General features: G+C 38.7%; 1 long non-coding RNA gene across 1 annotated transcript in view; it reads left to right on the plus strand.

Annotated features, from left to right (window-relative positions):
* Positions 1 to 25,053, plus strand: part of LOC140518281 (uncharacterized) — a 105,671-nt gene that overhangs the window by 16,864 nt on the left and 63,754 nt on the right. The window contains exon 2 of the long non-coding RNA XR_011971893.1: positions 16,503 to 16,549. This is a non-coding gene — a long non-coding RNA (uncharacterized lncRNA). The remainder of the gene's footprint in view (positions 1 to 16,502; positions 16,550 to 25,053) is intronic.

A 25,053-nucleotide genomic window follows, 5' to 3' on the forward strand; every position in this document is an offset into this window, starting at 1 on the left:
CTATTCAAGACAACAGTACAAGAGATGTCACAGTCGGTACACGACTAATTGTCAAATACGTAGCACAGATAATAAGCGTTGTAGGAGTCTGGAGGAGCTGTTGTGTAGGAAGAGGAGGATTTTGACATAAGTGCAAAAGATCTTCCATCTTTGGTGGAAGATGGTGAACACCACTGTTTCTCCCAATGGCTCAGACTGAATTGATTCATGGCGGAGGCAGCACAGATGAACTTCTGTCTTAACTTTAAGAAAACGGTTGGATGTTTTTCCTTTTTTTACTCCTTGCCTGAGACTGATACTTACCAGCTATACCTTCAGAAATACAGGAATTTTCCATTAGGAGGATTCAAAATGTTAGCAAGGAAGGTGACAATTTGTGGACTTTAGCAACTGGTTCAGACCACAAGAAAAACCAGAGATAAGTAGGGACTGGGAGAATAATAGGTGGTAGAAGTTTTCTAGCCAATGGAGTAGTAAGTGGGATCTAGTGTTTACCATTTTCCATTGAACTTGTCAAAGTTTTCCTACATAATGGCCCAGGGACCACTGTCTCTCCAAAGTCTATGTCCATGTCTGTCCTTTCAGTTGTATTCAACTCTTCATGACCTTGTTTGCTGTTTTCTTGGCAAATACTGGAGTGGTTTGCTACTTCTTTCTCCAACTCATTTTACAGATGAGAAACTGAGGCAAATAAGATTAAGTGACTTGCCTAGGGTCGCATGGCTAATAAGTGTCTGAGGCTGGATTTGAACTTATGAAGATGAGACTTCCTGACTATAGACCCAGAATTCTATCCACTGTGTCACCTAGCTACCCCTACAAAGTCTTATACCTACTCCCAAATCGAAGTGTTTTATTCCCTCTGAAATTTTTTGGCTTTTTGTCTGGATCTTCCTTTTATCCCATTATACCTTATATTTTCTTTAAACATGCCAGTTCTTGCTTTTCCTCTCACCTCCATTAGAATATAATCTCTTGGAGAAAGATTGTTATTTTTTTATCTGCACCCTCAGCACCTAACCTAGCACACACTAGGCACTTAAATGTTTGCTGAATTGAACTGAAATTAGTTTGAACTGATTTTAAGATCTCAGCCTCTTTGGCACAGCATTCTAATGAGTAGAGCTAACTGCACACAGATGTGGTTGCATGATGAAAGAGATGATCATAAGATTTTTGCTTTTGCTTGTGGTCTGAACCTCACTCCAAGTGCTAGAATCCCCAAATTGTCACCTTCCCTGGTAACATTTTGAGTCCTGATGATTCATAATTCCTGCATTTCCAAAGGTATAGCTTGTGAGTAGCAGTCTCAGGCAAGGGGGAAAAAAAGAAAAACATCCAAATGTTTTCTTAAGGTCAAGGTAGAAGCCCATTTGTGCTGCTTTCTCCAAGAATCAATTCAATCTAACAAACAGTGACTGAGGATCTGCTTTGAGTAAAGTCCTTCTCTAATGCTCTTTCTGATGTTCGAGGACTCTTCAGCTGTATCAAAAGAGATCAGGGTTTTGTTTAGTCTCACCAAGATCTGAGTCTGGGACTGGCAGTCAATTGCACCCCTATCATCAGAGGACATATGTATGTCCTCTGATGTATATAACATAAAATGCGTGTAACAATATGTAACGTAAAATGTTAAAATTGAAGTGGATATTAGAGACCACATAGTCCAACCTCTTCATTTTATAGAGTAAAAAACTGAGAGTCACAGAGAAATGACTTGCTTAAGGTCACACAGTGAGTTAGCAAGAAAACAATATAAAACTCTGCTTCTCAGTATAGTACCCTGGCCACTACACTAAATTCTATCAAATACCACTTCTCTCTCTATATTGAATCCAGGGCTTCAAAAAAATCTTTATTTGGTTATTTTGGTGAAACATAAAGAAAAAAAATAAGCTTTATATTTTCCAGGCAAACCCATGAGTGAATTTTTTTTTCTTTTTCACTGGTTGTGAAACTCTTAGAAATTCTTAGGTACATAGCACTCAGAACATTCATTTATCTCTTACTCTTTTTGAACAACTTCCTGAATAAGATGGAGAATTTCAAAGACAAGATGAAAGCTTGTTGAGAAACTCCAAGCCAAGATCAAAGGTTGGGAAATGGTAGAGTTAGGGGAGGAGCGAGATCCTGTAGCACAGATATTAAAAAAGATTTATGGGACCAAGTTGTTCTGGATGGCTGATATAGGGTTGATAGGGAGACACCTCATGAAGAGATGAGATATTCTAATATAACTGAAGTTGCACTGGAATTGCTCTTGTCAGTAGAAACCTGACATCTGCTCCATTGGATTATATACATAATAAGACCCTAGATAATAATGATAATGTAATAATAACTAGCATTTATATAATACTTTCCGGTTTGCAAAGTATTTTGCATGTTGCTGTTTGCTGTGTTTAGTTGTTTCAGTCAAATCTGACTTTGTGACCCCATTTAGGGTTTTCTTGGCAAAAATGCTGGAATCGTTTTCTATTTCCTTCTCCAGTTCATTTTACACATGAGGAAACGGAGACAAACATGGTTGAGTGACTCATAGCTAGCAAGTGTTTGAGGCTGGATTTGAACACAAGTCTTTCTGAAACTAGAGTTAGCACTGTATCTGCTGTGCCACCTAGCTGACTCCTATAGCTTTGCAGGAGATCTTTGAGATTATCCACTTCAGTCTCCTCACATCACTGACAAGGAAATGAAGTTCAATGTGAGGAAGTGATTTTTTCCATATTCACACAGGTAGTAGAGCCTGCATTGAAGTCCGAGTCTTCTGACTCCAAATCCAGGAATCTTTCCATTTTACCATGGCTACTAATCTTTACATGAATGACACAAGTGATGTATGCCAAGAGTCACCATTATGATTGTTACAATATCCATGTGAGGTAGGTAGTACAAGCATCATTATCTCCACTTTCCAGATGGTGACAGAGAGAACACTGAACTTATAGTGAGGAAGACCTGGGTTCCAGCCTTGCCTCTGACACTTCATGGGCAAAGTCACATTCTTTGCACCTTTGTTTCCTCATTTGTAAAATGAGATAACCTTACTATTAGCATTGTTGTCGCACAGATGGCTTTTTATAAGCCTCAAAAGAGATAGTATCTGTTAAAAAACAGATTAATGTATTATTATATAATAACAATATTATATATTATCATTGTGTAAATATATAATTTAACATATTACCATAAAAACACTTAACATGCATTAAAATGCTATACAAATGTTAATTATCATCATCATCATCATCATCATCTCATTCTCATCTTTTTTGATGAGATTCTGATAGAAATGATCTAAGGAAAGAGAACCATCCAATATTATTTAACAGTTCTGTGAACTATTGTGCCTTTTTTAACTGCATAAAAGTTAAATAACTTTTAAATAACTGCATAAAAGTTAGAATGTGAGGTACCTTCAGAAGAATCACTGAAAGCATCTTTAGGACAATTCCAGAATGACAGGAATGACAAACCATGCCTCATCCTGTTCCTGCATGATTTTAGAAGCTTCTGCTAGAAGTACTGGATCTGGAGTCTCAGTAGACCTGAGCTCAGATCTGGACTCAGAACTTTATCAGCCATGTGACCTTGAGCAAGTCACTTTTGTCTGTCTCAGCTTCTTCAGAGGTAAAATGGGGTTCATAAAGGTACCAACCTCCCAGGGTTGTTGCAGGGATCAAATTATATAACATTTGTAAAATACTTTGTAAATCTTAAGGTGTTATTAAATGCTAGAGATCATTATTATTTGGAAAGCTTTCACTAAGGAGACATCTAGTAAAATGTTCTTCTTATATTTTTATGATGCAGTGTTGTTCTTGGGCCACTGTGGACAACAGTTCCATTTATAGAGATGGTTCCATTCTAGTGAGTTTATAGTTAATGACCCAAGGATATTTTGGGGAGATTTGTATTTATTGTGTAAAGATTTGTTATCTGTTAGTTTATGAAGGATGGAGAGCTTCCGGGTATATAATTCTAGCTCCCTGAGCATGCCTTTTTTTGAACCTTGTAGATCCCCAATTATTTCAACATATATTTTCAAGAGTTCTGACCAATGCATCTTGCTCTTTTTTGGGGGAGAGAAGAGGAGGAGGGAACACCAAGTACACAAAAAAGTGATATTGGCTGCCCTGTCCTCTGTATCAAACTGATCATCACTATTGTTTCAGGTAGGGCCATCCTATAATCTGATAATGTCTAGTTTATTTCTTAGATTGAGGAGAGTGTCATTTCACATTTTATGAGACACTGACCCAAATAGTGGCACTGCCAGAGCCCAACTGGCCAGTATTTCAAAGGTTCCTGCCAGGCCTTCACGGCTACTGGAGTGATCTTGGGTCACTACATATCACCCAGGCTGGTGTTCCTCTACATTTCTGGGGTACTTTCCAAGTCTGTCATGGTCCATTTTACAGTTCTGAAGGTATACATTAAGAATAGTTTTGTATACAGGCTAATTGTTTTAATTCTTCCCCTTCCCCTTTGATTTTGGGATTCCAGTAAGTCTCTTATTGTATTCAGTCACCGTTTTATCCTTAAATGCTTTATACTTGATATGACTTGCCTGGAGGAGACTGAGGTATTTGTAGTTATCACCTTTATACATTAGTTCAATGTGACATCCAGGTTAAAGCTCAAAGCCTTCTTTTTCTATTTTTTTCCTTTGTATACATTAACAAGTTTGTACTTATCAAATCTAAGTGACATTTTGATACCACTGGAGAAACATTACATTAGATTAAGGAACTGCTTAATGTATTTTTTAAGGGAACTATATAACTCATATCAACCCTATATACCGTGTTTAACAAAATATTTTGGTTCAACCCCCTTTTAAATTTGGAATCCATATTGACTTCTGCTTAGTAGAAATGATAATGGATTTCAGCTAGGTAGAACCATAATGTTCCTCCAAAATGTTATGTTTTACATTAATTCCTTTTCATGAGGACATCAAGTAATCGGAAGAGTTCTCACTATATTTTGATCTAATTTTTCTATTTGCTATACACAAACAAGTCATGAATACAGAACTGGAGCACAGACTTTGCAGCAATCAGCAAAGGCAGCAAAAATGTTATCTTGCTCTTGGACAACTTTTTCAATAATTGCTGAATTGCTAATAGGTTGCTCTTTATACTTCTGGACCTTTTGGCAAACCCTTTTTGCTCCTCAGCCAATATCATATATATATATGTATTATATATATATACACATACATATATATATGCACATACATATATACATATATATAATATTTTCTTGTATTTCTAGAGATTATTTTTCAGTGGTAAAAGCTGTAATATCTTTGCATAAAGGACAAGAGCATGTAATGGAACCCATGTCTGGTGGGCTCTCTGGTAATCTATTTTGGTTAATGTAATATTTTCTCATAAGAAAGGTAGGATCAAGATTTGTTGAAGAGGAACCAGATAAAGTGCTTTGCTGGTAATGCACAGACCACTGGGAAGTGTTTTGAGCCAATATTTATGGATCTTATCTATCCACACGGCTTTCTAGTTTTGTGAAAATGGAGAATTTCAGTCACTTTCCCTGCAGTTACTGTTCTGCTGCTCATTATATTCATGGAGAGTAAGTTTTGTTCCAACTTGTATTTTCATTGTGCTAGACTTCTTCAGATGCAATAAAGTTGCAGAAATTTTCAATATTCACCTTATTTGGTGGTTCTTTTATCACTGATTTCTTTACTTCTCAAGCCTAGGTAGTAAAATTTTTGATTGATGGTGAATTATTTCATTCTTTGTGTTTGTATTGCTTTATCTTTATCACTTTTGCTTTAAATTTCTGATTAAGGGAATTAAGGATATTTGATATGAAGGGTTAGCAGAGTGGTACGGTGTATAGCGTGCCAGGTCAGAAATCAGAAAGACTCATCTTCCCGAGTCCAGATCTGGTTTCAGACATTTAATGAACATGTGAACCTGGGCAAATCACTTAAGGTTGTTTGCCTCAGTTTCTTCATCTGTTAAATGAGACAGAGAAGGAAATGGCAAGCCACTTTAGCATCTCTGCCAAGAAAACCCCAAATGGGGTCATGAAGAGTTGGACATCACTGAAAAATGACTGAACACATATGATGAACATGACACTGCTTTTGTTTTCTAGATTTTTTTAATGTATACTTACCTTCCTTCCTTCCTTCCTTCCTTCCTTCCTTCCTTCCTTCCTTCCTTCCTTCCTTCCTTCCTTCCTTCCTTCCTTCCTTCCTTCCATCCATCCCTGTAAATGGACAATATAACATTCAGGTTTTCTGTTGTATGTATGAGATGAATTTGTTATAAGACTATTTATTACCAAGGGAAGTTCTTAATGCATTCCTTATGAGGACAAATCATGACACTGTCCCTTCCCTCTAAGAACGTTTAAATTTTCCTTGCCTTCAAATGGATGCTATTGCAAAATATAATTGCTTACATTTTTATAGTTACTTATGTTGACATATGACATTATTTTACATTGCCTCACTGAAGTTTCACAACAATTTTAGAGGGTCGAAAAAGTGAGCATGATAGCCTCTATGTTACAAATAAGAGAAGGAAAATGAATCGGACAGAGCAATAGGTCTGAAGTCAGGAAGATCTGAGTTCAAATGTGGCCTCAGATGCTTACATTAGCTATGTGACCCTGGGCAAATCTTGTTTTCCTCAGTGTCCTTATTGGTATAATGAGCTGGAGAAGGAAATGACAAATCACTCCAGTATCTTTGCCAAAACCCCAAATGGGGTCACAAGGGGTTGGATACACATGAAACAACTGCACAACAATAGATCGTGAAGGCTGAATTTGAATATAGATCTCCTGAATTCAATACTCTTTCTGTATCATCACTTGGCCTTTAATCTTTTCCAAAGATATCTTTAATTGAATATTTCACAGATATTTCCAGCAATCACAATTTACATGCCAAAACAACAGTTCTCCAGTCAGGATGTTTCACTTTTGAGACAACTCTGCCTCCTCTCCCCTTCCTCCTCTTTAAAAAAAAGCAAAGAAAAGTCCTATCTCTTGAAAATCCTAAAACTGGTTGGGGGGATGTTGGTTGTTGGTTGGAGCTCTCCCTTGAAATTTCCCAAACAATAGTTTCTATTATGCAAAACTGCATTTTTTAATCAAATCTGTTTTGGAGTTTTTTGAACCATAAAAAGACCAGTGTGAAACCACAAGCCCTCTATGTTTTTTTGCACTCTTACAACTTAAAAAAAATGCCTGGATGATTTAAACCATATTTCACAAAAACAAGTTTCCCTTGTACCGGGCCGTGGGTGCCAGGTTTCAGCTGGCTGTACATTTTTACAGGCTGCGTTAGTAACCTTTGCAAATAGCTTTCAGTCATGGAAATATTGACAGGCCTCGGACTCTTTGGGTAGAAGTGGGAAGTACTTTAATTCCTGACTAACTCTCAGAGACTTCTATTCCTGGTAGTAAGATTTTAATCTGCTGTCAGGCCAACTACACACACTCCTTCCCACCAGGAAGGATTTACACATTTCTTTATGAACTTAAGCCTTCTGATCTTTTTAGAGGCAGGGCCCAGGAAAAGAAAGGTTCCACTGAAAAGAGAGACCATTGCACAGTTTCACATTTATGAACTTGCCAGGCATATTTGGGGGAATACCGTGCAGTTAGTGAATGTGATAATGCTGTTACCTGAAGCTATGCTTCAGCATGTTAGGATAAAAGAACAAAAACATGTAAGGTAACAAAATGGCTTAGAAAAACAAGGGGAGTCCCTTTAGTTAAGAACATATTTAAAAAAAAAAGCATTCTCTAGTCAATTGTAGTTGGATCATAGCATCTTAGATTCATCTCATCTTAAAGCTGGAGGAGATCTCAGATGTCATCTGTTACAATCCCTTCCTGAATCATCAGTCTCCTTTATGATATTCGGGATACGTGACCTTTCAACAACCCCTTAAATGTCTTATATGATGGGGAGCTCATCTCACTTTTGGACAGCTCTGATCATCTTGTATTCAGTGACCCTGACCTTCCTGTGATTTTCACCCATTGTTCCTGGTTCTCTTAAACAGGGCCAAGCCGTGCAAGACTAATCTTTCTTCCTCATGAGAGCCTTTCTGATGCTTTTCTACTTGGTAAAAATGGATTTCACTCAAAGAAGCAATTAGAAAAAATAATTGATGTAATAACCATAACCTTAAAAACACTTATTTGAAGATAATGATTGTATCTTCTGAAATTCTCCTTTTCAAAATGAAACTTCACCACCTTAGTCAAATGATCTTCATAGGATAAGGCTTAGAGAGCTCTTGCCATTCTGGTCACCATCTTCAGAACATGCGTCAACTTGTAAGTGGCCTTCTTAAAAACGTGGCACCGAGAATTGATCATAAAACTTGAGACTTGCTTAGACCATGGAAGATAACCAGTAGGAACATCATTTTCTATTCTCTGGACTGTTTAGTTATGCTCATATTACATTAGCTGTCTTCACTGTCATGTTATTCCTTGTCTAAAATGCAATTCTTATTAAAGGGTCTGTGTCACTTAAAGTTTGTCCCCAAATTCCTTCGTTAAACCAATGATAGTAAGAAGAGACAAGATATTCTTTGCTGGCTTAATAGAATACCTTCCATATAGGGAGCTCACAGTATGTCCCATTAGGTTAGTGCTATTGGCTCTACTTCAAAAGTACCGGAACCTTTTACCATTTTAGTAGGGGGCATTTTACTAACACTGATGGCCTCAAACTGAATTGTCAGTCTCAGGAGATCTCAGTGGATAGAAATGTGATACATATTGGTGCCTTCTAATTCAAAGATTTTTATTGACAAAGTTTGAATGAGTAGTGGGGGGATGTTAAAAAAAAAGGAGACTATTTGCAACAGATATCTAAGTTCAGGAACCATCTGTTGGGTTGATGCTTAACATTCTTTAAATATTCTCTACCCCCACCCCCTTTCTGACTCCCTACCAGTATTCTGGTAACCACAGTAGAAAAAAAAGAAAGAAAAAAAGAAAGGAAGTTGAAGGAATGAAGGAACACTAGAGGAAAACATCTAAATGAATTCCAAATTTTACTTACTCTGGAATTATTTCCTTTAACTACGAATTAGGACATACAAACCCACCAGGGTTCTAGGTCTGGTTCTGTCACTAACTTACAAGGTTTCAATTGGAAAGAAAAGGTATAGACTTGACATTTTAAGCCTTGTTCTAATATGGGGCAGTAACATGTTCCCTACATGTCATGAAACTTAACAGTTCCAAATATAATAAGGTTTTTGGAGCTCATTTATAGCAAAAAGGGTTGAGTGGAGGGACAGAGGAACCTAAAGCAAGTATCCCATAGTATAAACCCACTCCTGGATTCCTCTTTTCATTTTCACTACTGTGTCTGATTGTTGGTTAGGGCTGTAGCATCAGGTCATATTGTCACAATCTCTGGGTTTTAGTTTCCTTCTTTCCCTCTCCCCCTTCCACCTTGGGGCAGCTAAAACTTGGTAGATGCTGATTCCGTAACAGAGGCTAGTTCCCAGGGAGACCCTATTGCTTCCCTGTTCGCTATAGCCTCAGAGACTGTCTCCTGAATTGAGCACTGGGTGAGTCTATTGCATTGCTTCTTCTCCTTCCATCCTCAGTGCTCCCCAAATGATCATACACCCAAGGTTAATGTACTCAAGTAATTTTGTGTGTGTGAGTGTCTCAGGAAGAGTAAATCAGACAAGGAAAAGACAGGAATAAACAGAATGTTCAATGGGGAGGAGGGGCTCAGAATGGACAACCAAGCCACTAGTGATGCTTTGCTAGCAAGGAGTAGGAAAAGACTTCCCGCTCAGGAGCCTGATGAGGGTAGATCCATTCCTTAATCATCTTTCCTCTCCTCTTGGTGTTGTTTGTAGAAGGAAAATGTGTCTCTGAGGGGCCATTTCACCTGAACCAATTTCATAGTCCAGTACAGGGGGCCATTCCTTACGGCTATCTGTGATTTCTGTAGTCTTTTTAGATATACATGTACAATAGGAAACAGGTTGCTCCACATGTTTCCTTCCTTTAAGAGGAAGTTTGGAGAAGACATCAGACTGACTCTCTATCTCTCTTGCTCTCTGTCTCTCTTTGTTTTCCCACTCTTGTTTTCCTTCCTAGAATGCTTTGCAAATCAGTCCAAGTACCTATCAGCAACCTTCTAGAGTTTCTCTCCAGAACATCCAGGTACCATACATCCTGAGATTGCTGCACCTTGAAAGGCAAATGTCGCCTACAGATAAAGGCAGTGTGTGGGTAGTGGGAAAAGCCTGGGATTCAGGAACCCTTTAGTTCTAGGGCTGAGGTTTCTCCCTAATATGGTTTCTTAAAAAGTTCTCAGATCTTTCATTTGTAAATATAAGGTTAAATGAATATAATAAAATCCCAGAATTGTAAGTGATCTTAGAGGTTATCAGACTGAATCTCTGCATTAACTTCTGTAATAGATTCAACAAGAGATAATCTATGCTTTATTTGAATACCTCAAGTGATGGAAAGCTCTTTATTATACAAACTAATAGTTTGTCAGACAGTTCTACTTGATTAGCTCTTCTGTGGTTCAACAACTTTATTTGACAGACATTTATTAAGCATTTACTTGTGGAGGCGCTGTGCTAAAACTTGCCCATCCCTTACTACTTGCTACCTTACTGTCTCTGGTGCCACAGAGCAAGTCTATTCCTACATAAAAGAGACAAGGATGACAAATGCAAGTCAACACCTTCTCTGCAACTTATATTCTTAGAGAATTGTTTAGAGCCTTGAGAGATCAAGTTACTTTCTCTGAGTCATACAGCCAGAATGTGTCAGAGAGAAGACTTGAACCCAGATCTGTTTGACTCAGAAACCAGTTTTTCATTCATTACAGTGTGGATGCCTTTATCCATAAAACAAATCTCTCTCTTTTTCTTTTTGGAGAAAATTGGGATTAAGTGACTTGCACAGGCTCACACAGCTAGTAAGTGTCTGAGACTGGATTTGAACTCAGGTCCTCCTAACTCCAGGGCTGGCTCCCTATTGACTGCACCACCTAGCTGGCCCCCATATTACAATTCTTTAGATATTTGAGGACAATGATCATTTTCCAAGTCTTCTCTTCTCCAGATAAAATGTCCTTACTGCACCTTAAACTGATCCTCCAAGGACATGGTCTCCAGGTCCCTGACCAGCTCAGTTATGCTCCTCTAAACTCAACTTGTCAGTGCCTCCCAGAACTGGACACAGTACTCCAGGACTGACCTAGACTGAGTCACATATTGAGGCCCAGAGAACTCTCAGACGCTATCACTTTTTGTTCCTTCTTCTGAAGGTGGATTAACTGAAGTTGGTTCTTTCATAACAAGTAATTGGGAAAAACCAGTCTCATGCAGAAATGCTTGGCAAGGAAGTGGAGGCAGCCACAGCTCATCAGTAATTTATGCTTCCTGAGTTTCAATAAAATGTCTGTATTTGGGGGTAATTTTTTCCCTCCACTTAAATTCAGGCATAAGTGTTTTCAAGGTTATGGTTATTACATCAATTATTTTTCTAATTTCTTCTTTGAGTGAAATCCATTTTTGCCAAGTAGAGAAGGATTGCATTGCGAGTGGTGTGAAAGGGTTTTAACAAGTAAGAGAGGAGCCATAATTCTGGCAAGAAAATTGTGACACTTTAAAAATTACTAATTATGGATGGGGTGCTCTATAAAGCAAGTTTAACACTGCATTCTCCTGCTGTTTCCAATTTCGATTCCTGCCCTGAGTTTCTATGGTGTTGCTAGACGTCGAGTTGTGTGGCATCTGTGTTCTGGTCCACAAGTAGCTAGAACAGTGAGGTCATTCTGAGGAGTCAACTCTGACCTAAGAGAGGCTCCAGGGATAATCTATAAAGGAAAGGGCTTGGAATCAGGAAGCCCTGCTTTCAAAACCTGCCTTGGACTCTTCCTGGTTAGGGACCAACAGTAGCACTGCTGTCAGAGGGCTTTTGTGAGGTTAGAATAGATGATGAACCCCCATGCACTATATAAATGCGAATGGCTGTTATTGGAACAGAGTTTCTGATCAGTTAATCTGTACCTAATTTCCTCAGCGCCTGCTATCTCCAATTCATTGCATGAGATGGGAAAAGAGAATGGAATAGCAAATTACAAGTTCTACTGTGAAGAAAACATGTTACTCCTCTCTCTGTTCTGTGGTCCTCATCTGGTCTCAAGTGCTATGACCCTGTAATTATCCTAAGACCTTTTCTACCTCTGACACTCTATGTCATATGATTCTAAGGTCTCATCAGCTCTGATATTCCACAACTTTATGAGTTATTCTTCTCCTACTAGGATTAAAACACTATTTTATGCTTGAGGTTCATTGTCCCTAATTTTAAGGGCAATTAACAAAATATTGGAAAAACATTTATTAAGCACCCACTATATTGAGAGGACTATATTATTGTGTGTTACATTTTTCTTGATATGTGCCATATTCTCCTCCCCTAGCCCTTATTAGACTATAAGTTCCATAAGGGTAAGGACTATGCTCTAACTGAATTTTATACAAAAGTCAGCATTGTATAGAGAAAAATATTTCTGAACTTGGAGTCAAAAGACCTAAGCTCAAATCCCAGTTCTGTCTAGCTAGTCACACACTAGCTGTGTGTGACTGTTGGAAAATCACCTCTCAGTTTCCTTACCTGTAAAATGGAGATAATAATCTTTGGTGCATTACCTGTATGATACCTATAGGGAATATTACAACCCACAATGATATATGGTAAGTGCAATAGAGCCTCCTGTGAAGTCCTATTTAGATACCTCAACTTGACATGAAGGTGATTCTCTTTCTTAAAGACTATGCTAGTGTAACATATTTGAGTACAGGTCTCATAATGGATATATCAATGGACATCTGGCTCTATTAAGTCCCTAGAGGCTTAACATCAAAAGACTGGCCAAGAGGTGATTGTTTTTCTATAACAACTCATAAAGAACAAACGCCAAATTTTATAGAGTCTGTGATGTGTATTGGTGAAGGCATACAGATAAAATCAATCATGGATGCTTGAAATATTGAAGTAATCATAAGTAAATAACAGAGTGGCAAAAGTAAGTTTCCCATGAAGTCAGTAGTTGGGGTGAGGGGAGTTGTTATTGTTAAGAGATGAGGGAATATTTCCTGTTGGAGGTGGCATTTGAATTAGGCTTTAAGAGATGGGCAAAAGTTCAGTAGCTAAAAGGTGGAGAGAAACAATAAGAGTCATAGGAACAATCATTCAGGTCAGGTGCCATTAGAGCAAGTATAAAGAAAAGAAAATTCAAATTCTTTGAAATTCTTTCTTTGCCTATTAAACAGCTCCTTATTCTTTTATGTCCAACTCAATTATCACTTCTCATATGAAGATTTCCCTGATGTCTCCAGAGGGGAAGCAACCTTCTCCTCTGAACTCATAAGTAGTTTGTTCCAACAAGACAAGCATATAGCAAACACCTCTTGAACATAACATTCAAGACTTTGCTTTATTATTGTCTATATATGTTTCTTAAGACTTAGCCTTGTCCCCTCCCTTCCCCCACAAATTGTAAGCTCCATGAGAGCAAGGATTGTGTCTTATCTAAACTTTGGTTTTCTTCAAAGAGAATGCTGATAATACACATTGTACAGTGGTCAATCAGGCAACAGGCATTAATTAAATGCTTACTATGTGCCAGGATGTGGGCTACAAATATGGGTATATATATACATATATGTATATATGTACATATATCTATATACACACACATATATATACATATATAACATATATATATGTATATATGTATATATGTGTATATATATATATATATAATAAAAGGAGATGAAATGTATGTAGGTATAGGGGATGAAGAGAAGTGGAACCCAGGCCAGGGAGGAACACATGATAAAGAAAGTCCTGTGGAGATGAGTTACCAGTGTATCCTGGAAAAGAATGGAAACCTGATTGGTTTGGGTTCCCTCCTTAAAATGGAGGTTCTGGGAAAAGCCAGCTAATCTGAAGGAGAGGCTACAGGGGCAATATGAGAAGTAGTCCAGGGAGGTTGAAAAGGTTTCTGTGACACGGTGGAAAAGGTCTTATGAAGACGAGAGACAAATGGTCTAAAGGGAAATCAGTAGGTACTTAATAAATGTCTGCTGCACAAATAAGCATAAATCATCATTGCCACCCTCTTTTGCCCATTAGATACCTCCTTCTGCCAGAGGTAAACAGGCAAAAACTTCTATAGGAGCTGAGAAGAGGGTCACTGTGGGTCAGATATAATCAGAGAAGGTTTACTGGAGGAAGAGAGACTTAAGTGTTCCCTATATAGCAGGCACTTAATAAAGGTTTGTCAAGTTAGTAAGTGAATCTAGTACAACCATCTTATTTTTTAAATGAGGAAAATGAACCACTTATCAAGGACTGTGTCTTAAGTCCCACAGCTGATTAGTGATAGGGTAGAGACTGGGCTTCAATGGATTTCCAAACCTGCTGACTGTGATATGAAGCAACTGGTGGCTAGGGGATAGAGCGCCCAGCACGGAGCCAGGAAGATCTCAATTCAAATCCAGCCTCAGACACTCCCTCTCTGTATAACCTGAGGCAAGTCACTGGATTCATTGGATCTACTGGAGAATTAAATGGCAAATCACTCCAGCATCTTTGCCAAGAAAGCCCCATGGACAATATGAGCGTGCTATGGACCATGAGATCACAAAGAACTGGACACGAGTAAACAACAACTATGGAAACTAGATCTCATGTCTTAAGGTTCCTTATCCAGGAATCTCCTTATTATACCATTCTGCCTCCTGATTTTCCATCTAGATGGATAAGGAGTAAGAGGAGTGGGGTTCTACTCCTTTTTTCTGTCATGCTCAGATTCCCTAGGTACCCTGGGCCTCAGTTTCTTCAATATTCAATTGGAAGAGAATATCTGCTGTCTTCCCCTCATAGGATGAGCAAGGTCTAAAATAATACATGAGGTAATCGATTATAAAAGACTTTAAGAAAAAAAAATAGATGTTATATAAATAGTAGATATTATTTTGCACAATCTATATCCCCTTGCTTCACTTCCTCTCTTCACATCTGCAGTGCTACTGATGGGGTTTGAGAGGAAGAAACATTTGGAACCTAACTGCTGCTACTTTGCCAATTCCATTTTCTGAAATGCTGAACTCCAAGTTCATCACTGAGAGGATGATGGGTGCCACTAGCAGTGGGGCTTTTCCCCAACAAGGCGGCGGAGGGATGGAATTTATGGCATGGATCACAAGAAGACTGGCTTTTCCTGGAATAATGCTTCCTGACAAGAAAGGCCATGCTTAAAGTGGACAGATAGATTTGGAGTCAGACAATCTGAGCTCAAATCTTGGTTTCTCCACTTGCTGCCTGAGCCATTTTCAGAAAATCACGAAATCTCTCTCTAGGGCTTAGTTTCTTCATCTGAAAAATGAAGGTGTTAGATTAGAGAGCCCCCAAACAGCCTGTAAGCTCTGAATCTATGATTCTTTGACCCACTTTCCTGACAACATCCCCACAAAGTCAGGTCATCACAACATCCATACCAGGTCAGGTGATCAACTATTAAGACCCTCTCATTTTACATATGAAGAAACTGAGGCACAAAGTAATGTGCTCAGGAAGCAGGGACTTTAAATAGTAAGACTGGAATTCGAACCCTTATCTCCTGGCTCCAAATTCAGCTCTCCTTCCACTATACCATGACACCAGCCTCTGCTAATGTATTCTTTGCGCCTTCGATCACACACTGGTCACATTCAATGAGCCAAACCCTCCTGAAAAAATTGCACACTTATAATGTCAGAAATGCGTTGATCTAAATGAAAGACTTCGATCCTAACATTTGCCTTTTATATAACGTGTTACTACAGTAATAGAATTCTCCTTAAATTTCAAACAGAAATTTTCATCTGAAGTGTTTTTGGAAGGGTATTATTACAGACCTTCTAATTTCCACTGCTGCTAAGCATGTATTAATAACAAGGAGAGGTATAGAACCGCTGCTACAACCAATTGGGGCTTGACATTTAGTAGATGAATTAAAGTTTACAGTCAAATTGGTTTTTAACTAGTAATATTAGTGGTCTTTGTTCCAGGCTTTTATATTCACTGCCCTATTCCCCCCCTCCCTATGTTTCTTTCTTCTCCCCCTCCTCATACCTTATCCTTTTGTGTAATTTACTTGTATTACTTTTCTTCTCCGTGTTTTTCTCTGTGAGATATGTGCCCACATGCTTTGTGGAATTAATCTTTGAGTAAGGAGGACAGGGTGGGAATCCAGCAGGGTATAGACAAAGATTGAATGACAAGGAAATATGGCAGCTTTGAGGATAGTGATGGGGGGGTAGGGACTGAAGGAGACAGTGCAGGAATTCCAGATAAGAGGTGTGGGGGCCCTCCCTTCCTCCCCCATCAATCTAGGACTATAGATTGAGAAACTAGCTCAAGAGAGATCATCTAATCTAACTCTAATTTTACAGATGAGGAAACTGAGATGCAGAGATCAGGTCCACAACGTTACAAAGTGGTAAGTCCTGAGTTTGCTTTTGTGGATCCTTCTATCTCTCACTTGTTAATGATAATAATAAAAACAAGAATGATAGTAATAGATATTTGTATAACTCTTTAAAGTCTGATTTGAGCCTCACAATGAGCCTGAGATATGGAGACAATTCAATTCCATAAACTTTCAATATTACTATATAGCAAGCGCTATATTAGGTTTTTGAGGAAGATGCAAAGTTTAGATAAGATACAGCACTTATTTCAGGGAGGTTCAAATCTAGTGGGGATAAGAGTACTTGGTGTGGGAGTCAGGAAATACAACCTATGTGACTGTGGGCAACTCTGACCATTTCTCTAACCTTCATTTTTCTGTAAAAAGAGGGAGTTCATGCAATGCAGATCTGAAAAGGAACCTAAAGATCATATTCTGGTTCTCTCATTTGAAGGCTTAGATAAATCAAGAAAATTATGCAACAGCAGAGCTATGATTTGGACCTAGGTCTTTTCATTTCAGATCCAAGACTCTATAGGACCATACTACTTGATGGGCTCTGAGGACTTGGTCTAAAATTCTGTATTTTCCATTTCACATTTCTCTTTTTTGAGGTGGGCTTCAATTTCTCTGGTCCCAACCTGCCTTTTCAGCTTTATTATACAGTACTCTGTATAATAGTATACAATACTCTGACATAACTAGCCCCCTTCCTGTTCTTCATAAATAACACTTGCTCTCCCATTTCTTCTTCTTTGTATGAATGTTCCTCTATGCCTGGAATGCATCTGTCTTCCATTCCTGGTTTCCTTCAAGACTCAACTAAAGTGCCATCTTCCAAATGAAACCTTATTTGATCCCCTCAGCTTCTAGAACCTTCCGCCTCCTCCAAATTACCTTGCACTTATTTTACATGTGCTTTGTATTTAATTGCTTGTTTGCGTATTCACTTCCCATAGTAGATTGTAAGCTCCTTGAAGGCAAAGATTATTTTATTTTTGTTTTTGTTTCTTCATTCTCTAGCACAATACTTGGCACACAGTAGACTCATAATAAATTTTTGTTGATTGATCGGTAAAGAAGTCTAAACGTTTTGGGATCTATAAGGATGGGAGGCAAAGTCCCTGTCAGACTTCTCCTTTTCTAAGTGACACTATTTGCCTATTGAAAGGCTAGGGATGAATTGAACAGTTAGCACAGATAATGACTTTACTCTGGGCATAGAAGGCTTCTGTGACTTTTCCCCTGATCATTCATGTATAGGGACAAGTGTGAGAAATTTAGAAGTATACGTCAGGGAAACCCTGAACACCAGAGCTCTTTTTTGGTTATTAGTAAAATGTCCATTGTCTGTGTTATAACTTGGCCTGCACATATTCAAATTTAGGAATTGAATCAGTCACCATAGAGTGAGGTCTCTGACCAAAGACTCCCAGTTCCATTCCAGGAAGTGCAAGTGGGGGGAAAGTGGTTAAGCTTGAGGGCAATGGCTTGCTTGTTCTTTGGTCTAAGGGATTTGACACTTGGGATTAGGAAATCTCAAACCAAAGAGACTGGAAGCCTCTGGGCTGAGACTTTCAGGGAACAAAACAGAAGAGATTTCTGCTACTTTTAGGGCAAAGGCATCTGATTTTTCTAAAGGAGCTGCCTGGAAGACCATAAGGGTTTTCAGGTAGATCAGGGTCTAGCAGGGTCTAGCTGAAGTTATGAGAATAAGGTGAACAAGACCAATGGGAAGACACTTGCATCCTGGCAGCATCAGTTATGAGTTGTACTTTTTTGCACATTTCTTAGTCATACATTTTCCTTAACTAAGTGTCTCTCTACTTATGACTTCTCCATGTGTCTACTCTCCTAGGGGGCATGCTGGAGTCACCTTTTACCAGCTGGAGAAACATGTATTACATTTTTTTTATTTGAGAACTAGCTGTTAAACAGTTATCAACAGTTATTCTGCTTGCTGGGAACTTTTTTGTAGAGGGGCTCTCAGTTCAGGTGTGAGTTGGACTAGATGTTCCCCTGGGGTTACTTCTAACCTAGTCATGTAAGCAAGAGTAAAGGACAAAAGATGGACAGTCTACTGCTGCATCGGTATTTTTATGATATTAAAAGGATGAATGAAAAGGCATTTATCTGAATACTGCTTTTGTGCTGAGCAAGTTTCTAATGAATAAGTAGTCAAAGAATATGAACAAACAGTTCTCATAAGAAAATAGCAAGTAACTAACAACAATATTAAAGATTACATCAGATTGCTAATAATAAGAGAAACGTGAATCAAAACAACTCTGCACTCTTTCTACTGATGATATGTGTGGTAGTGGGAGAGTGAGTGTACCTCCCCAAGTTTTTATGGAAGATGATGTGTGTCTTACCATGCCATTTTATTAAATACCTTTGCTTTGAATCAATTGTCTTTTCTGCTTTACTTTTCAAAGGGGACCTCATTGGTACGCAGGAACTATTATTTTAGGAATACCTGGAACATGAGGTTTTTGACTTCCCAGGGAACACAACTCAAGAATATGAGTTGAGTGGGGTAATCCAGAGAGGAAGCTATTTATTCAGTGTCTTCAGATCAGAAGACCTGAGTTCAAAGTCTAACCTCGGTCACATCTTGTGTGAATGAATGTGATTAATCCCCTTCACTCCTCTGAAGGTCAGGCTCCTTATCAGCATGATGGGGGTAATAATATTTGCACTAAACTATATGCATTGGGGCACTGTGGATAGGGTGATGGGCCTGAGGTCAAATCTAACCTTAGTCAGTTACTAGCGTGTGACCCTGAGCAAGTCACTTCTGTATGCCTCAGTTTCCTTATCTATATAAAATGGGGATAATAACAGTATCTACTTCCCAGGGTTGTTGTGAGGATCAAATGAGATAATAATGATAAAGTGCTTATCGTAGTGCCTGACACATAGTAGGTACTAGACAATTGTTAGCTCCTTTTACATCATTATCATCATCATCATCATTATTACCACCTATATCACAGGGTTATTATGAGTAAACAAATGAGATAATGCATGTAAAACACTTTAGAACTGTAAAATCAACTTAGTATATCATGAAATAAACAAGTCAGGATAGTGTGAGCAGAGTCAGAGGACTTGGATTCAGATCCCACCTCTGACACATATTACCTGTGTGACCTTGGGTAAGTCATTTGATTTCCATTCTATCTATAAAATGAGGAAGTTAGACTGCAGGGCCTCTAAAGTCCTCTCAAGCTTTAGAGCCATCATCCTTTGATTGCCCCAGAATGATTTCTGCTCTAACAACAATACTGTTGTCTCTGTATTTTGCTTTGAGATGCCATTTCCTGATGACTCTGCTTACTTTTCCCAGTCTTACTGACCCTGACATTGAGAGATAATCTGCATACACACAGCAAACAAACATTTTCTCATTTAATCCTTACAACAATACTGGGAGATAGGTACTATTCTTAATCTCTATTTACAGATGAGGAAACTGTGGCTCTGAGATTATACTGTGGCCACCTCCTTCCCTCAGATTTGATGGGGTGTTGTGGGAAATAAGAGGGGAAGGAATAAGCCTTTTTATAGTCCTACTATGTGCCCAGCACTGTGCTAAGTGTTTTGCAAATATCTCATTTGATCACTAAGACTTTTTAAGATGTCCATTGAAAGATTCCTGTAATGTATTCCTGTAAGACCCCACCCTCTATGCAGTGTGGCAGAGGTAGGTCACAAGCAAAATATGGGTCCAAGGACTGATAGCTTCCATAGCAAGAAACTGACTTTCTGAGGATGTGGGTGGTGTTTCCCTTCCTCCTCCCTCTAGTACCTCTAGTTTAGCTTGTGATCAAGTTCACTTGTCCTTTGTGAACTTCAGTCTCTTCATCTTTCAAATGAGGGCGATGGTCCTAAAGGATCATTCCAGCTTCCTACTTTCTGTACGATTTTGAGGTAAGTTAATTAATTTAAGCCCTGATATTCTCATCTGTAAAGTGGAGTGGTTAGATTGTTGGTAACTAAGAGTTCATTCCTGACTGAAAGGAAATCAGAGAAGGCTTCTTGGAAGAGGTAGCAAGTAAACCTCTAATACTATGCTAACTAATTTCCAGTTTTCCTTGGAAAAGCTGTTGTCAGCAATTCCTTCCACAAGCTTCTTTGCCCTTGCATAGAAAATTGCAAGTGGAATGGCTGTTTTAGCCCTCAGTGGAACCCTGCCCTTTCTAGATACTTGGATGTGATAATTATAGATGTTGCCACTTAACAGTATAACCATCGCTACTGAATACCGCAGAAATGACAATTTACCATCAAAATACTGCATGACTGTTCTCTGCAAGTGTAGAAGGCCCCTCTGTAATGGAGGATCTCATTCTAGTCTTTTTCCAGGGACCACTGTCCTCCCCTTACCCTCACTCCGACTCCTGTTGTGCTGTCTGACACCTGTATTATGTTTGCCTGACTTGCTAGTCAAAAATACGTTCTTCTTCCTGACAGGGCTGCCATAACAGGCTCAGGTTCAGGCTCAGATGGGACTCTTTTCCTAAACCAGAGCTAGCTGAGCTTTTAGTTTTGTTTAAAACATTTCTTTTTTTCTTTTTTTCTTTCTTTTTTTGGCATGGTCAATGATGCTTGCTGCTAATGCCATACACATACATATTACATATATAGGCATACAAATGTGTGTGTGTGTGTGTGTGTGTGTGTGTGTGTGTGTGTGTGTGTGGGTGCGTGTGTAGATATATGCAGCTAGGTGGCACGGTGGAGATAGCAGAGGGCCTGGATTCCAAAAGATTCATCTTTCTGAGTTCAAAACTAGCCTCTGACACATACCAGTTCTGTGACCTTTGGGAAATAAGTTAACCCTGTTTGCCTTAGTTTCCTTATCTGTAAAATGAGCTGGAGAAGGAAATGGCAGACCATACCAGTATCTTTGCCAAGAAAGCTGCAAGTGGGGTCACCAAGAGTTGGACCAGGTTGAAAATGAATGAACAACAAACAACAAGCCAATGGATTAGGCAAAGCTATATACAGAGGGCTTTGAAGATGTGGTCAGCTTAAGGACCTATGGGACCAGTAAAATTGAGTAATCTTAATGAGAACATTAAATAAATAAGACTGTCCCTCCCATCCATCAAATAGACAATGTTACTTTGTTTTATAGAGTTGTAAAAGATAAATTATGCCATAAAATCCTTTCAGTGAAATGATTATGACCCTTCTCCTCCTCAAGCTACCCCCACATCCTTGATAGCTATTTCCCTGTCATCACAGCTGGTCCCTAAAGGTCAGTTTCTCCACCCAGGGATTGTTGTTGTTCAGTTGTTTCAGTCATGTACATCTCTGTGACTCCATTTGGGGTTCTCTTCTTGGCAAAGATCCTGGAGCAGTTTGCCATTTCCTAGTCCAGCTCATTTTATAGATGAGGAAACTGAGGCAAACAGGGTTAAGTGATTTTCCCAGGATCACACAGCTAGTGTCTGTAACCAGACTTGAACTCAGGAAGGTGAGTCTTTTGGACTCCAGGCTCAGCACTTTATCCTCTGTGTCACTAATTGGTATTAAGGTTGATTTTCATAAAAAATGCCAGAGTCGGGGACAGATTCCTGAGAAATCACAGTAGCTCAAGATGGAAAGTGGTAAGTAGATTCCAGCACTCACTTCTCTTGAAAAGCTTCTTCTGCAAGCTATTGTGAAAGTCTTCTGGCTGGTGCCCCTCTCCCCTGTCTCTCCCCACTCCAGTCCATTCTCCATTCAGCTATCCAAGTGACCTCCCTACAGCCCAGCTCTGACCATGGCGCTCTCCTATTCAATAAACTTCTGTGATTCTCTATTAGCTCAAGGATCAAATATGAAATTCTCTGTTTGGATGTTAAAGTCCTTTATAACCCAGCTCCTCACCTCCTTTCAAATCTTCTCACACGGTTGCATCCCATATACTCTGCAATCCAGTGATGCTGGCCCCCTCGCTGCTCCTTGCACAAGGCTCTCCATCTGCCCACTCTCTGTTCCTTTTGACTGACTGTAACCCCATGCCTGCAATGTTCTCCCTCCTCATTTCTGTCTCCTGGCTTCCATAAATAATAATAATAGCAACAGCAGAAAGAACAACTAGCATTTATATTGAGATTTAACATTTGTAAAAATCCTTTACCAGTTCATCTCATTTTATTCTCATACCTTACCTCCTGTACCTGAGAGGGTAACTGGTATAATTACTGCCATTGTCCTTCAAGTCTCGGCTAACATCCCACCCTTTGCAAAGAAAACTTTCTTGGTCCTCTTTTATGCTAGTACCTTCCCTCTGAGATTACCTTTGTTCTATCTCTCTATCTGTCTCTCCATCTATCTGTCTATCTATCTATCTATCTATCTATCTATCTATCTATCTATCTATCTATCTCTCTATCTCTCTATCTCTCTATCATCTCTCTATCTCTCTATCTCCCTGTCTGTCTGTCTGTCTGTCTATCTATCCCTCCATCTATCTATCTATCTATCTATCTATCTATCTATCTATCTATCTATCATCTCTCTATCTCTCTATCTCCCTGTCTGTCTGTCTGTTTGTCTGTCTGTCTGTCTGTCTATCTATCCCTCCATCTATCTATCTATCTATCTATCTATCTATCTATCTATCTATCTATCTATCTATCTATCTATCTACCTGTCTGTTTGTCTGTCTGTCTGTCTATCCATCCATCTACCTATATCTATCATCTATCTTGTTTATATATGATTGTTCGCATACTATCTCCACAGTTTTGTGAGTTTTCTCAGGGCAGAGTCTCTTTTCCTACCTACCTACCTATCTGTCTTATTTACATGTGACTGTTTACATATTATTTCTACAATTAGATTATGAGCGTCCTGAAGAGAGAGACTCTCTTTCTTTCTCTCTTTTCTCTCTCTTTCTTCCTTTTATCCTTTCTTTTTATTTTGTCTATGTATGGCTGTTTGCATACTCTCTCTGCAATTAGATTATGAGGTCAGGAACTCTTGTTGCCTTTCTTTGTATGCCTTTAGCAATGAACACAGTGCCTGGTACATAGTAAGCACTTAATAAATGCTGGTTGATTCAACTTAAAAGGTGTCTGTAAGTTCTAGCCTAGAACTGGACAATGTCCAAACTGGAAGGGACCTTAGAATACAAGAAAGGCACTATTTTTAGATGTGGGAAGGGCCTTAGAATCACAGAAAGTCAGGCTGAAAAGCATAATTTAGCCTAACCAGATTATTGTCCAAAGAAAGAAACTGAATCTCAGAGAAGAACAATGATTAGTGTCAGACCTAACTGTGGTACCAGACCCTACCTTTATTGAGGTAACATGAACATATTTTTATCTTTTGAACTGTAAGTTCTATGTTTAAAAAAATTCTTTTTACCATGAGGCCTGGAGTTTCATAGAATATCAGAGTGGGAAGGTACCTTAGGGAGCCGCTAGTTCAACTCCAGCATTTTACACAGGAGGAAACTGAGCCTATTAAAGGAAAGTGACAGGACCAAGTTCATGTAACAAGGTCTTGCATCTCGGAATGATGACCTGAACCCTGGCTCTCTAGAGTCCCAGCTCACTAACTCTGCAAGCAATTCCTCAGATCTTCTCTCTTACTGCTGTGAGTCAGTGTTTGTAGGCTCTGAGAGGGAGGGGAAGAGAAAACACCCAGAAAAAGTAACAATTGTTCAGGCATTATAAATTATAGTTATCTGAAGTGATGTTTTATCCTTCTGGTAGATTCTAAGTTCTTTAGAGGCAGTAACTGTATCTTTTTATTTTTTTTTTTTGGAGGGGGAGGCATTTTTCATTAACTTTACTTCTTAGTAATAAAGAAAAACAGGTAAGTAAAAATGACAGCCAAAAAGATTGTATCTGACAATATACGCAACACTAGGTTCACAAAGCCTTCTGCTTCTATATTGAAAAAGGGAGAAGTATTTCATCATCTTATTTCTACGGAGCAATACTGGCCAACCTTGCAATTAATCTGAATTGGCTGACTTTTAGGGTCATATTCATCTATATTATTATAGTCACTGTATATTCTTCTGCTTGCTTTGCATCAAGTCATGCAAGTCTTCCTGTGTTTTTCTGAATTCCTTATATTCTTCATTCCTTAAGAGTATAATGATATTAATATACCACAGTAATTCAGTCATTCCTCCAATGATAACCACCTACTTTTTCACTCTTTTTTTGTCACTATGAAAATTACTGCTACTTTAAATTTAAACATTTTAAATAAATTTAAACATTTTATTATTGATAACTTTTTAATATACTAGCTTCATTTCTAAATATATTCCTTTCCTTATCTGTACTCAGGGAAAGACATAAAAAACTTAAGCATACCTAAAGGTCCTTCCTCAGGAAGCCATCCCTTTGTATCAAAGAATAAAAAGGAAAACAGTTTGCTTAACAAGACTAACGTTAGCCAAAAAAGGGGAAGGGAAAGGAATATGCATGCATATAGTGCCTACTATGTGCCAGGCACTGCATTGTTCCATACTCAGGGTTTGCCACCTTTGCAAAAACAGGAAATGCCTTTTCTTA

The sequence above is a fragment of the Notamacropus eugenii genome, chromosome 1 (assembly GCF_028372415.1).
Source record: "Notamacropus eugenii isolate mMacEug1 chromosome 1, mMacEug1.pri_v2, whole genome shotgun sequence".
Taxonomy (NCBI): domain Eukaryota; kingdom Metazoa; phylum Chordata; class Mammalia; order Diprotodontia; family Macropodidae; genus Notamacropus; species Notamacropus eugenii.